The 16,708-nt window shown below is 32.1% G+C and overlaps 1 protein-coding gene and 1 pseudogene across 3 annotated transcripts in view; both read left to right on the forward strand.

Annotated features, from left to right (window-relative positions):
* The window catches only part of LOC130901461 (protein Tob1), an 83,318-nt gene that overhangs the window by 27,234 nt on the left and 39,376 nt on the right, over positions 1 to 16,708 (forward strand). The window lies entirely within an intron of this gene.
* The window catches only part of LOC130902489 (uncharacterized), a 28,065-nt pseudogene that overhangs the window by 3,118 nt on the left and 8,239 nt on the right, over positions 1 to 16,708 (forward strand).

Below are 16,708 nucleotides of genomic sequence, written 5' to 3' on the forward strand. Positions count from 1 at the left end.
TCTCTGGCGTCTTTTATCAATATATCGAATACGTAAAACACACGGATCCATTTTTAATCACTGCCGTTATGTAGTTCACTTGCAACAGTTGAAACTGATCAAATTTGAAAGCGGTGCGCGATAAGAAACGTGTTTCATAAAACAACACCGCATTTCTTGTCGTCCCGCGACCAGCGACAAAAAACGTGTGCATAAAAGAGTCCTAAACGCTAATACGTTCGTCATTGCTTGACTTGAATGTTTTTTTTCATCTGTGAAGACAACTCGTTCCCAAAAGTCCAGATGACGGTACATATAATTAAGTACAAACACGTTTCTTGCACTCATTTGGCAGCAACGCTTTCCTAGCACTCGTACAGTTTTCCAAATCCGAATCTTTAATTCTTGTACATGCCGTAGGACGATATATCCTTGAAAGTTAGATGCATGTGCAGCACTAGCAGCCAAAGTCAAAAGGATATTTTCTTGAAAAATTAAACAATACAACTAGACGAGTTGCTAGTCTTCTGCCATTTTCCAATTTGGCTATAACGGCAGCTTTCTGAATTTTAGTTAACTGAGGAGGTATTGAGTACACTTTTAATTCATGTTAAATTAAGACACTTTGAGTAGCTAGTTAAAACTTACGGTAATTATTTAGAATTGAGGCTCCAGTCATTCCAAAAAATTTTTCACGCATTTGGGGTTGTTTCTGAGTGTACAAATAGTAAATTTAAGGCGGAGAAGCTAACCAATTATAAATAATTATCATCTTGGTTAGGTAATGTCTAAAATAAAGGAAATAATATGTCTTCCCCGCCTTAAATTTACTATTGGTACCCTCAGAAACAACCCCAAATGCGTGAAAAATTTTTTTGGACGATTTTTGTCTAGAACCGCAATTCTAAATAATTACCAAGTTTATTTAGGAAGAGGACAAGCTGTATATTTATTTCAGTTTCTTAATTTTTTAATTTATTCTATCAACGTAACTTTTAGCGTGATATATATTAAATCTGGCATGTAAAACAGAACGTGTTATTTGAACACAACATGTGAAAAATTATTTATAATCAAAAAGAGTGGGGGTCTTGAATAATTTTGAAATATAGTAAAAGGTCAACAGAGTGCAATTTGATTGTCGCACCATAATAATCAATTCAACTTGTAAACTCGTCTAATTTTAATTTGGGAATGTTACGTTTTCATTTAATGTTCGTTAGTAGTTTTCGTGAAACAATAAAAAATTTAAAAACTTCAGTTAAATTGTGAATAACAATACTGGGCATCGTCAAAAAAATTGCCGATTTTCCTAGTGGTGATTCGTATTAATTAGATGTAAACAAGAGAAATCAAAATCATATTTAATTATCGCGTTTCACAAATCATAAAATGCAGCGTGTTTGGGTTTTGTTATATTTGTGGTAAAGAAGCTTGCGTTCGCTGCTTTACTCTTTCACATGTTTTGTGATATTCTGGTTAGAAGATAGTCAATAAAAGCTTGTAGAATATCCAGATACCGTTTTTGAGACATAAAAATATAAATCCCAATCCCAGAAGTACTTGGTCCAACTAAGAAAACACAAAAATTTATTTGTTTTCCAATGTAAACTTCTTTTTAGCTCCATCGACTTTCCCCAGCGATGTTCAATAAGTTTTATAACCTTTTTGATAATAGAAAACGTCAAGTTAAAGCTAAATCTGGCTAATAGGTAGCAATTCAAACTTCAATTCATTAATTTTGGTCATTGCAATAACGGATGTGTCTTAGCCAAATGCTGCCATTTTTTCTTGATTTCTTCGTATGCAAATTATCCCATATATTTCCCAAGTAACCGACTTTACCTGCAGATGGAACGGTCTTTGCCTTCTTTGGAGCCGATTCTTCCATTTCAGTCCCTTGTTTTGATTGTTTTTTAGTTTCGGGTGTGAAGTGATGGTTTCATGGTTATGAAACGGCGCAAAAATTAGGCTCTATTTCTGTCCATAATCTCCACAACGCTGATTTTGTTCCATTGTGAGCAAACGCGGCATCCATCTTGCGCACAGCTTTCTCATGTCAAAATTTTCGGTTAATATGAGATATACCGCACTTTTTTACATGCCTACTATGTCTGCTATCCATTACCGCTTTGTGTATTTTCTTCAACACCTCATTTGGTCAACCACTGCGATGCTGGTCTAAGCAATATTTTCATTGTTAGTAACGAAGGAGCAGAGCTATAGGGAAAAAGTTTCCAATACAATAATTTATAGGAAATTTCATACTCTACAAATTCAGTTACCACCATTTTTAGTTTATCATGAACCGTTAACTATATTGTGTCAAGTTTGGAGCGCTATATTTGAAAACCTATGCGTTAGACAAAAAAAACTTTCAAATAAAAAAGATGGAAAAAGTTATTATCTATAAAAATGATCTTCGCTATTTTTGTCGTGCGATGCGCGGTTCGCGAGATATTCGATAAAACGTGTTTGTAAGATGACGGCTGACGCGGACGCTCCCCTATGACGCCTACTTAAATTTACACCCCTGCACATATTCCAAAAGAAATCCATTCTCTTAAACCTACTTTTTTTGCTCTGACGCTTGGCCTGAAATGTTTTTCAAATCATCGAATTATGTTAACGCTACGAATTTCTAATTCAGCTGTTTCACGATTCAGACATAGTTTTATATCTCAGAAAATATTTACTCGAAAAAGTTTTTCCGACGTCGTCGTTACTCGTCGCAGAATGGAAAACTCATGTTTCCTATACCCAAATACCAATAAACAACTTTTTTTTTGTTTTCTAAAGACGGAAATTACTCCGAACTAAAAAAAATTGTCAATAAACACACAGTTCATAATACAAAACGAAATAGACCACAATATATTTCATATCATGAGAACATAACATAAACTAAGTTACTGTCATCAGTACTAACTAAATGCGAAGATATTAATCATTATTAGCGACTCAATATTTATTTATACACGCACATCAAAGTCCCATATTCGTTCTTCTTCTTTCAACACACAAACCCTGGGATTTTTGGTAGCTGGTATGTGGAAGAGATCGAATCAAGGTCAACATTTGAAAAACCTGGACAACATTAGAACCGTTAGGACAAAAGATATCTCCGTTGAAGCCTTCCAGGAAACCTATACCTTATGGCTGAAGTGTATAGGTGCTAAAAGATCGTTTTTCGAAGAATATTGAGAAATTTTTATATTTAAATCATCTCGTTTTATTTAAATCAGTAATAATAAGACTACTTTTTTCAAAATATACTTTGAGTTCATCGTACCAATAATCTAAAAATTCGTGACAGCCAATTTCAATGTAGATGACTTTCTCAACCCACTAATGTATACATTTACGAGGGATAATTCAATTGAATTCATATTATAGGTTGTGTCTCTGAAATGCTACAAACTTGTAATCTTTATCACAAAATGTGTGAATTTGTATAAATAAAATTGTCATTACAACAATTATTAATCAATTAGTGAATTAATATTAATGCTTTATAATATATAAGCGTTCCATAGTTGTACTTCAAATAAACTTGACAACTCTGTACCACACTTTACTTAAAATGAATTCGATGGTCAGTATTTTGTGAGGTTAAGGTTAGAAAAATATCTATACATAAATAGTATAATAAAATATTTAGTGGTTGATATTATGTTATAGTCCAGGAGCTGTTAATTTAAAAAATCCCCTCATACCGTGTATGTAATTTTTTTTATGAAAATGGATATTTCAAAACTAGATTTGCGTGGTATCGCAAAGCCTAAAAATGTTTAAAAAAATTAATTATTAAAAAAATCAATAAATGTTTCTCTCTCATGTTTAAAGTGTAAATAAAATTTCATTCTCTTTCAGAAAAAGTTTACGCAAATCAATTTTTTTTGGCCGGGAGAGTCAAGCAAGTCTTTTTTTAAAGTGTGTGATGAAGGAGGAAATTTCTCCCTCATTACGGAACATGATTTTTTCTGTTTTATTGATTTTAATGTCTACTTTGAGATGTTGTGTATTGAGAAGTTTCCTCCCTCATCACACATTTTGAAAAAAAGACTTGTCTGACTCTCCCGGCCAAAAAAATTGGTTTTCGTAAATTTTTTCTGAAATATAATGAAATTTTCGATCAAATACACTTTAGACAAACTATTTCATACCATGAAAGAGAAACATTTTTCGATTTTTTTAATGATTAATTTTTTCTACGTCCGTTATAATATTCACGTTTTTTTTTTCATTCATTCGCATTTCTGAATCGGTAAAAAAGTGAAGAAAGTAAACTGCACACCAGATGATGTTAAATCGGCAACTGCAGCGACTATGAATCTTCTCCCTGAGAAGTATTTAAAGAAAAATATTTTTTTCATGGAGTGGTGTACTAAAAATGGCATACAGCTTCACAGAAAGAGTACTACTGGCTTACTTTGAAACTAAATCCAAAATGTGGAAGTCTTCAACACTTTTTCAAAACTGAAAGGCACCCTAATGGTAAATAACGACGTAGACATCGGTAAATACTCGAAATTGTATATTTGAAAAATAAATCAGTTAGCTATGGACCCAAAAAATATCTAAAACATTTGCCCGTGAAAAAATTAATAAATTTCTGTTGTAAGCTCCAGACGATCATTATCTTATACACAAGGTATGACAGCAAAAAATTTTAATGTAAGCTTAGATATTATACAACATCTCTCAGATTGCTTTAAAATCCGAAATCGCAGGAGCTCTACGGAGAGAGGAATTATACAAAATGAAGTGTAACGTTCATTAATAATACCGGAAATGTTTTAATTATCACAGTACCTGATACAAAAACTCAAGATCAACGTCGATTTACTGTTATTGGTGAAATATCTGACAATTAAACTTGGTAAATATTTATAAAAACCAACGACTCGCAAATGTTAAAACAGAACATTTCTTTTTGCAGTATAGAAATGGAAAATGCAAAACCCAAATTTTGTATGAAATTCGTGAGTAAAGTAACTTTTTTTACACTCTTAGGAATTGCCAAACCGTCCTACTCATGAAAAAAGTATTACTTTACTCACTTGTTGCATAAATAACTATTTTAAAACATTTTCCGGCTTTGCGAATCCATGCAAACCTCGCGTTTTCAATTCCTATAGTTTTGAACTATATATTTTCATAAAAAAAATTATATACAAAGTATGATAATACATTTTAGATCGACAGCTCCTGGACTATTATTATGGTTTAAAAGGCTGGAAAGTGTATGTGTGAGGAGAATACTACCAAGAAAAAAAAATAATGTCTGTGAATCTCGTAACGTTTGGAAAAATAATTTCTCGGAAGTTCGCCAGTTTTTTGAAAAATGTGATAAAACAAGACAGATAAATATGAGATATTCTAAAATTAAACACTTTATAATTCACTTAATTGTTAAACAAAAACCTTTTTATTTTTCTGAAACCTGAGTCTATTAAAAAAAAAATGATGCCTGATCTCGTGATATTTATAAAACACTTACAAATTGATGTGCCAAAATATTTTTTGTTCCTTAATTCAGTCTGTTTTTCTAAAAAAATAATGATAAACGAACAATACGAGGGTTGTCTGAAAGAAACGAGACATTTTTATCGTTCAACATAATTTCCTTTTAAATATACAATTTTTTACCAATGTTCCAAACTTTTTTTACTGCTGGTAGTTGCAGTTTTTGGCCACGTTTGAAATTGAATTGTTATTTTTTAAAAGTTACATAAACAAATTCATATTCTATGAAATAATATTGGACTTTTTATTCGTTTCTCTGTATACAACTGTCAAATTAATATAAATAGTTCATACAACATTCGTTCTTATTACAATGTCCACCATATTTGGTTAGGTTTGGTAGGTCAACTCTGCAAAGTGGTATCAGTAAAATTTATTCTCTATTAATAACTCTCTAAAATATATGAAAACTTTTTCAACTATATTTAATTATCCACTCTTAATAAAATGAAAATGTACTGTACTAGTTTTAGTTTAGTTTTATCCATGATACATACAATTGTATCTTTCTTAAACATAAGTTTTTTTTTATTTATAAACACCGTTCACGAAAAAATATTACGAAAGATGATGTACTTCCCATTGTGAATACAGATAAGATAAAAAAAACATGATTCGATTAACGTAAAACCTGATAATGAATAACTCTACTTTCTGCTTGAGTATACGAGGGTTGCTACTTAAGTTTTGAGATATGACAACACTGATATGAATATGTCAAATCTGACATTGACATCATGAAGATGGTGAACGTGTTAGGTTAGGTATGCTATTTGAGTTGTTTACAGATACTTAACAATCATTTCATGAACATAATTTGACAATCGCTCAAATAATTGTTCGTGTCTATTGGTGCGGAAGAATGATGAAAAAATCAGTTGAAATGGTTGAGTCTATTAGATCGTGACAGGGTCGACTCATGGATCTATACATATGAACTCGACAAACGACTTTTCAAGTCGAGTCAAACCCTACAAAAGTTGTTCGCGCACCAAGCACTTCGAAGCAAATGGTAGCCTGTTGTTTCGGAATAACTGAACACGTCGCCATTAGAGCAGCGTAGAACGGTCAATTCCAAATGGTGTACCAGCATTTGTTAGCCAGAAAGGCTCGAAAAAATGAGGGAAACCAATCTAAGACGAATCATTCTCTTCTAAACGAGCTCTCACACATCAATTCAATTGGTATAATTACAGCTTCTTGTGTTTTATCTATAAGTTTGTACAGTAAACATCCCATGATCTATTCGTTAAAAAAAGCAAGATTGAATGTTCTACGAATACAACTTAAAATCTCGTACTAGTTTGTTTTCTTCGATTGTGGAGGCCAATGTAATTTCCAAATTTTAATGGAATGTGGATGTGTGAAGAACGAGATTTGAAAAAATGACAAACTACTTTCTTCTTCATCATGACAACCCTACTATACTGCTGCACTAATAAAAAACAAAACCTCAAAACCCGTTATATTGAGGGCAGTAAAATATACCTTAGCAGCTTTTCAGCGTAATACAGATGTTAATAATACGAAAAAGGCAGTAACTACGTAAGCCCCCTTTATATTTATTTAAATGAATCATTTTAACTATGTAATTTGTAACCGCTTCTTTGGATAAACTGAAAGTAGTTAACAAATCTAATGCTATGAAATAAACCCCCAATTAATACTTTAATATTATTCTTTGTATGTTAACGCCATTTTCATTTGTACTCCTCGCTACAAACCTCCCTGTTCGTCCAAATCCGATCCTATTATTTCCAAAAATAGAAAATTTCTTTAAAGAAAACAATATTAACATTGACAAATCTACAACAGAGCAAGCAAAAGTAATTTCGAAAAAAGTGCGTTACTAACTTTAGATCATACTTTGAAAAATATCACCTAAAATTTCATGTAACTGTTTTAAATTATTATAAATAAAATAATTCAAAATATTTGTAAACATACCTCGTACTATAACTACATCACGAATTGAAACGTAGGACTAGACTATAAATTAGAAGATTGGCAAATTCGATAAAAAAGAAGAAGAAATGAAGCCCGGCATTTCTTATTATATCTTATAAATTTAATTTCCTCGATATAAATAAAAGCGGACAGAAATTGTAATGAATAAATCATAGACATTCGTCGTTATTTTCATCTAGTTTGTGGCTAATATTCCCGTTGAATTATTTTTAGTTTAACCTAACAATTTCCCCGCACTTCGATTCTGTAGTCGGCCGTGATGTTCACGGCACATCACGGATTGTTTTTAGTCAGGAATTTTGGCTGCCAGCCATCATATTTTGCAAGATACGCTGGCACAATTGGCAACGATAAAAACATTCTGAATAATGAAAATAGGTAGTTGGTATTGTTATTTACTCTTTCAACAAGTTAGGTTAAATTAAATTTCGAATTAATACAGATCACAAGGTTGTAATCAAAGCAAAATTTCTTTTAATACAAGTTTAATTCTATTATCAAATAATTAATAGAAAAGAAACAAATGTAAATGCTACTGTTAGAAGGAAACTTTTTTTCACGATATATCCATAAAACGTAGTCAGCCTCACGTGACGTAACTCGACCTTGCCGATTGTATGGAATCATTTGTAGGACGTTTAAATTATGAGAAAATCGCGTGCAACTTGCATTAACCTAACATACGAGGGACGTTCAAGAATTATATTTACATACATAGAATTTTTAGTTAAAATAGGATACCACAAATATATAGAATTATTTTAGTAAAATGTTGATAGTAATTATCAATTAGGTTTAATACAAAACAATTGTGACCTATCTTATGTCTTCCTATCATCTTACCAAGAAGTATAAAGAATATAGCCAATTTGAGAAACTTTATATCTCACTAATAGTCTTTTGAGATGATAGTGGTAATAAAAAAATGTTTGGAAAGCGTAAGCTAATTGTAAGACCTCGGAAAGGTAGGCGGGAAGTAGTTGTAATCGCAAATGGAAGAAGGCAGCTCCGGACAGGAGCCACTGGATAGGAAAGTCAAGGCCCGCAGCGGGCTCTAGTAGGAAAGAAGAAAAAGTAATAAATAGTTAGGTTATATCTTCTGTTTTAGTAAAAAAATTAAGTAAAGTCAATTCCATCGCTTGTTTTAATTATTTTGGACATACTAGCTTCGTGAAGATAAATTTGGACGTTTCTTTATGATATCGGGTTCAATTTTATTAATAAAAGCTCTTACCACGAATATTATGAACAATTCCGATATGAAATCCCCGTCAATCCGCCTATGAAAACGTTTTAGTGATAAAAGTTATTGTTAGAACCCACTTACTTTTTTATTAACTAATCTTTTTATTGGTATTCAAAAATTCAACCACTACTAAAAACTGATTTTTGGCACAGAGCAAACTTCTAATTTGAATGACATTTAAATTGCTCTACAAAATTTTACAATTATGGAATTCACTTAACTGGAGATGAACGCTGTAGATGGCGCTTCTCATATGTTTTGAAGATCGCGGCTTAATTGTATGTTAGTTAGGTCCCTTACTAACAGTTTGGCGTAATTTTCGCCGCGAAATTACGTTTCACACGCCTGCTACGACCATGAGTGAACGTCAAGTGCCGACGGCCATTGCGCAACGTATTGTCATCCGTTTTTTAGTTTGTAAAGTCGTTAAAACATGGAAATTCTTACGCGTTTACGAAATAAATTCAGTAGTTAGTACCTGAGTAGGTTTGCTGTATTAAAATGAGCCAAAGCGTTCAAAGACGGTCGCGAAACCATCGATAATGAGCAAAATAACCAAACTTTAGCAAAAATTCATGCGGTTGGGTTTGTCGCCGCTTTCTGACGCAATACGAGGCAGAGAGGGACGGTTTTTAACGCAGATTTTCACTACAGATGAGTACACTATTATATTCCCAAAAGCAAGGTGTCGTTCAAAGAGTAGAGGAAAGGACGCCAGTCAAAACGAATACAACCAGATTATGCACACTATATTCCGGGACCCACGGGGATTTCTATACGTTGATTCGCTACCCACAAATGCTGTGTACTAGTCTAATCTTCTGAAAACACACGTGAAACTCAGCGCGACTTACGATCAATCTTCAGGATTACTCGTGTGCTCATACCGCTCGTGACACGCTCGATACACTATCAGAACTTGGGTGGGAGATAATAGAACATCCCCTCATAGTCCATACTCAACACCCTGCAGGTACCTCATATTTGGAGCACTGAAAGAAACTCTTGTATATCAAAAAGTCAACACCTAACCTAACTTAACCTAACCTAACCGATGAACAGATTCGCACATGATGTCCGAGTTGCTCTTCGATACCGGCATGAAGAAGCTTCCGGAGAAGTGGCAACAATTTGTGGGGAATTAACTTTTTGTTTATATTATGACAAATAAATATCAAAGAATAAGTCCAGTTCATATGATCCGCCAACACAACATGGGTACGTTATATTTTTAAAAAACAATGGGATGGTGCATGAAAAACCCAATCAACTAATTCTTTTCTCTTCAAATTATTCAACACAGTTTTTAGGTTATGAATAGAACAGTTTAACGTCCGCGGTTTAAGCGACTGGACACGAGTTTAGAAATGTCATTATTCAATTCGCTTCAATTAACTTATTTGTTTCCTAACTTCATACTTTTTTTTGATCATTTCGTTATTTACAATTTAGAAATTTGTTTCATCTAACAAGAGATACTGAGAACTAATCTAGTACTGACGAAACGAAACCGAAATTTTAACGAGAGTTTTCTCAATACAACGTAACCGAATCGAATGTTTTAGAGTCTTCTCTTATCTCGTGTCGAGTGAAGCCCTATGTGTTATTATTATTAATTAAAATATTTCTAATAAATAGATCATTAATCATTTTTTTAATAATACTATCTTTCTGAAAAAATAAAGGTTAAATGTCTTCTTTGGATTGATACTGATTCTCCACGCTATCCACCAGTCGACGATTCTCTAAGACTTCATTTTACTAGATGTGTGTTCCTGATTAGGTAACAGTGAAAAACCACCTTGAGGATAAATAGTGAGTAGAATCAGTGACAAGTCTGAACAAGTTTTACATAAAGTGTCAACTTACTGCTTCGATACATTTTATTACAGTAGACCTCGAATTACAACTCAGTAAGTTGTTTTGAAAAATATTACACCCACCATATAGCCCAGATCTTGTCCGGACCGATTATTTTTTTTTCTCGCAAAGCTGGAGACCGAGTTGAGGGTTGAAAGATTTAACCAATACCATGAATCAAAACTTTTTACTCTAAATATACATCATAGTTTTATAGTGATATGGAAACTTAAGTCAGACGTTCTAAAAAGTATGTGGAAATGAACTCATGGACTCCTCTACTTCCTGTTACCACCAGAAGAGCTGATGAATATGTGGGAATCCCGTAGCCTAGCTACTAAACCGCCATCCTCTGTCATCTCCGTCCAACCAAGAATTATTCTGATATTACTTCTGATTGGTAAATGTTATTCCGTTTGTTACGTTTCTATAATATCGTCATATCAGGCAACCGTCTACATTCTTTTACTTAAGAATACTTTCTGTGTAGGTGGCAACCTACCTTGTGCCACATCAGGGTTTAAGCTGCCGATAGTCTTCTCTACTTTCTTTCTAAAACTTCTCTAGTTGTTGAACTCGAAGAATGTAGGTTCAGCAACACATAGGTGTTTGTAGTTTCTTCATTTTGTGGAAATACCGTCGGAAGTAACGTGTCCTGTAAGAAGCTGGATAATGTAGAAGTTCACATCTCCGAACTTCCTTTCAATCCACAATCTAAGGCCTTTTTTATTAGTCGTCGCGACCTGATTTTTCTTCAAACAACCTTTGTTGCCACATCTGTATTGCTCTAGTGCAATGGTTGCCGTATCCTGTCGTGTTATATATGAGTTGGTGGTCTCGCCACCACTAGGACAACCTGTGCAGAGATACTCCGGTAGGAGCTGGCGATTCTCAGTGCACCTTGCCTCTATACCATCGCTTTGCAATGTGTCTTTATTCGCAGGGCTTCTGACCGGACAGACCTCCTCTCCATACAATAGAATTGTATGGTGACTTCCCTTGAGTCTTGAAAAGATTCAAACAAACATCGCGATAGCTTCTATTTCTAAAATTTTTTGACATAATGGGGAGGAAATGGGCGTACAGATTCATTCAGATATTTCAGACATATTACGAAAGAAAACAACCAAATACATGTAGTCCAAAAAAACCTTTAGTAACGTCTCTTAATTCGACTATATAATAGCAAACGAAAGAAATTAACTACAAATAATTGTTTTAATTTCACTAATTAAGTTCTCTGAGTAGACAATCTTTCCAATTGGCATGTGAACTAGCCCCTACAAGCACATTTACGTTAATTACTTCGAACAACGCAAACAAACGAAATTTTTCGTTACCAAGAATAATTTAATTAATTTTTAATACCCACTGAGCTTAATTGAACCTCAGATTATGTCGACACATTATATTATATGTGATTCAAGTAAAAATGGCAAATACCAAAGAAAGAATTAAGATAAATATTTGTTTATTAATATATGTCCCCCAAATTTTACTTTAAGTAATAGTTTATATATTTTATTTCTTTATTATATGTTATATAATCCAAAAATATAAATTTATATCTATTTGTTTTTTTTCTACAAATTTTGCACTAATGGTGACTCATAATCATATTACATCAATTATTTCGCAGGTAAACACGTCTGACTTTTTGAATTGTGAATTGCGGACCTATAAAAGGTTTTTCGAAACAGACTGTAGGTGGCAGCGCTGTTTCAAATTTATTAAATTCAAAAATATAAGAGTTTTCGTTTAAATTACATTTAATCGGTGCAATCGAAAAATTATAACATTTTTTTTTAAGATTCATTGATTGATTAAAGTAAAAATGCGAAAATTAATTCCGAAATTTTATTAATTTCTCAAATAAAAATTTTTTTAATTCCAGAAAATTGAAAAATAGATTATTATTTTAAATAGATTGATTAAATCACTTTGATTATTATTTTTTGGAACAGAAAACTATGAATTAATAGAATTAATCAATTATATTGAGCAATCTCGATAACACTCCTTCTTTTTAAAGTGCCATCTTCAGACGAAGGTTGCGACCATCATGACTATTTGTATTTCATTAACAGCTGCTTTAAACAATTGTTTTGATTTGCAGTTAAACCACACCCTTAAGCTTCACAGTTTCCATCGATCTTTCCCTACATAATCAATCTCTGGAATTCGTATCGTTGTCCCACTCGTTACATGACCGAAGTACTCTAATTAGCGGGCTTTTATGGTAGTCAATCATTCTCTTTGTGTTCCCATTTTGCGTGAAACTTCTTCATTTGCGATTCTATCTGTCCACGATATTCGTAGTATTCTTCTCAATTTCCACATTTCAAAGGCTTCTAATTTTTTAATTATTACTTTGTTTAAAATAGCTGTCTTCATACAGAAGGATCGAGTATATATAATATTTCATCTTTCTCTTTTTCAATTCGTTATTCAAGTTTTTACATCGAAAGAAGTTTTTCATTTTATAAAATGTACTGCGAGCAATTTCAATTCTTACTTTTATCTCTTCAGTGCTGTCATTTCTCGAATTAATCCAAGTCCCTAGATATTTGTATTTCTATACTTTTTCAATGTGCAATACTGCTCGCTGACTCTTCTTTACTTTTCTGTAATTCTATTAGTAGTTCAATACGTTCATATAAGAACCGATTTACTCAAAAAAGAGTTTAGAAGCTTATTTGTCACTTTTTAATTTCTAAATTGATACATCTCGTCGAAACTTGTGTCGAGCCGTAACGGTGTAGTTGATGAGGTTGCCGAAATCCTTGATTTCCAACACGGAATTCGGAGGTTCGAATCCTCTGTCGAACGAAATTTTTATTAAATTAGTCATTTGTTCTTAGTCCAAATGAGAGTTACAAACAAACGCATACAGGTGAAACTAATGTAAATAATAAAACAAATCATATAACTGAGTGTGTTTGAAATATTTATCTATAAATATGTGAAACTATGAACTTATAACTTTATAATTTATAAACCCTATACATATATATCATAAAAATGGCATTATTATTGTATGTGAAAAAGTGGAAATGCCAATCTACCTTTCCGAGCATATCGTATCAAAGTGAATTTTTGTTTATAGAGCCAATAATCGAAACCTTGATATTTTATTTAGAACAGGTGCAAAACAGCTTACAAGGTTCGCATTTAACTATTTATATACTTTATTATCCAATGGTTGAATGTTGAATTTGAACGACGTAGCTCAATAATGTCGGACGGTCTTTAAATCCAATAAAAAAAACAAGAATTCACAAAATTATTCGATTAATTCCAGTTTTTCCGGAAATCCCGATATGGTTATTATTTTCATACTAAATATTAAAAATATTAGTGATACCTTCCATCAAATTTTAACACCCTAACCTTCAAATTCAAGGTCTACCCTAGACCGATATATGCTTTTGCTCTGAGGATGAATACCACCACAACTAGGAGGTGGTGATTTTACTCTATGAAGTTTTTTCATAAAATCAATACTTTTTGACTTATTCGTGATTCGAATTTTGAATTTTTGTTACAAAAAAAGCAAATTATGGTCCCAATTGAGAAAGTATTTTTAAAAAAATTGTTTAGTATTAAAAATAACTCAAAAAATATGTTAAACTGTTAGAAAACAAAAAATTTGATTTTTCTTTATAAAAATTTTGTTTTTTTTATATCGTTTTGGAACCTTTTGAACGTTTCCCTTTTAAAAATGTTAATTAAGGGTTGATAAACATTAATAGTATCCTAAAACATCTTGCGATCTTTATTTTACAATTACAAAAGTTTCTAACTGCTTTAACTTTCATTGAATTTTGACAATAAGGGGTAGTTTTTATCTCTTACAATAATTTGCATATATTGGCATAGGGTAGATTCATAAATTAAGGGTAAATAGAACTTAATTCCAAATCCACGCGTCTCGATGAAATTCTGAGGTGATACCATATATTTACCGTTGTTCACTGGACTAATAGCAAGGGTATTATCTTTACTGCCACCGAATTATGTAGAACAAAAACGAAAAAAAAATACTGAATATCAATATAATGTAATTTACATTTTTTACGTATTAAACGCTTATGACCTGCCTTTTCATTCGGTTCTCGCGTGTTAAATTGCCGCATATCAAACGTAAATAACTTGAAATGCAAAAATATACAACTAACTGAATAAAAAAAAACCATTTACTTTTAAGCTGTTTTAAAAACAAAAACTCGCACGTGTAGCAAGATAAATGACGAATTTTATAATTGCAAATATATTTTTCTATGATTTTTAAGGAATTTGGAGGTTAAAATTATATGAGGTATATACACAAACTAAGTTTCGTTTCGTTCTTTTTAACTACGTCAACAAATTCTTTCTCGTACAATGAATCACGTCTGGCCTATCTTCTAATTATTGAATAATTAATAAACCTTGCAGATTTCCCAATATATTTCACTTACTTTGACGTTTGTAATAATGAAAGTTACCATTTCTGGTTAACACTCAACAATAATTCTTTCCGGCTATTGAAATACCACTACAGAAAATTTAAACTTTTTAGAAAAAGTTCAACATCGAAACTGCATCGGAGTTCTCTTTGAAAGGAAATACATTACGAAACTTTAAAATTCGTTTCTTCTTCTTTTCAATTTCGTTGAAGGAAATTGATATGTTTGTCAAAGACAAAAAAAAGTCGAGTAAAGGCTATAACGGTATAATATCTGTTTTATAATATTATATTACAGATATTACAGAAAATCTCGTTTTATTCTGGGTTTCAATTCATAAAATTGCTTTATATCGAATATTTCTTTATCGAATATACTTTCAAAACTTTTTTTATATTCCAAAAAATATATTCGACGACAATCTGGATTTAATAAGAAATAACAAAACATTGGACAAACTTCACTTCGAGCAAATTTAAGTATTCAAGAACATTTTTAGTTAAATAGAGCTACACGTATTATATGTTTGTGAAACATAAATCCTGAAAGTTCTTCTGCATTGTTTTTGATATGACACGAAGATGAAGAATACAAAAAAAGGTGGAGAACCGTAAAAGTCAACCCATGGATAAGTAATGGTACAATTACAATGATTTTTACAATAACTATTAACAATTTTATTGATTCTAAAGTCAGTAGTGTGTTTTTAGACCAATAATCATATACAGGTGCAGTAAATAATTTTGCGATATACTACTTTCATGCACCAAATGTCTAAACTCTAATTTGAACGTTATGAAAAGATCGAAAACTCGAAATTGCTTATTTGTTAATACAAAATCATCGTGTGATGATTTCTTGGTGTAATTAATAATGATTGCTTTTTATTTTTTCTGCTATTGGATAAAATTTAACTCAGAGAGACAAAAAATTAAATAATTTAAATGCAAATTTTTATAATTCCTTCAAAATAAGCCAATACAAGCATGCCAATGCTTATTAATACAATTTTCCGTTGGGATAACCTTCAGTACCTTTGCGAATACTTTTTATGAACTCATTGTTGTCCTAAACTGATTTATGAGTTTCGTACACAGACAAAAGGCACAGTGATCTAAATCTGGCGAATACGAAGGCTTAGTGACGACCATCGTTTTTTGTTTTGCTCCAAAATAAGTCAGAATCGTGCTGAAATATGACAGCGCATTATCGTGGCGATTGCTTGACGACGGCCAAGCTTTGCACACACTTTTCGCATGTTTAAATGTTCATGTAAAATTTGCTGCATAAATTTTTTGTCAATTCCTATAGATACAGCAATCGCATGAATACAAACGAAGACAACGGCTACACTGGTTTGTCTACAAACACAGTAGACATCGCAATAGAAGGGTGACACTCTATACTTTTATAGAACTTCAATGTGTGAATCTACTTCGATTTATCCACTTTATTTTTAATTGTATGGGTTTGTAAGTTTAGTTGTAGCTTTGGTTAGTGTCAGTTGTAATGCAATAGAACCTTTCATAATGTCAAACGACGACGTCAAGCGATTTTGATTAATACCTTCTAAAATATCACATCTTTGTCTATAAAAATATTTTTGATAATTTGAACCTTTGTAAGGCAATTTCTATAAAAAGTACCTAAAAAAACAGGTGACCGATAAATTTGCGTC

This window comes from Diorhabda carinulata, chromosome X (genome assembly GCF_026250575.1).
Source record: "Diorhabda carinulata isolate Delta chromosome X, icDioCari1.1, whole genome shotgun sequence".
Taxonomy (NCBI): domain Eukaryota; kingdom Metazoa; phylum Arthropoda; class Insecta; order Coleoptera; family Chrysomelidae; genus Diorhabda; species Diorhabda carinulata.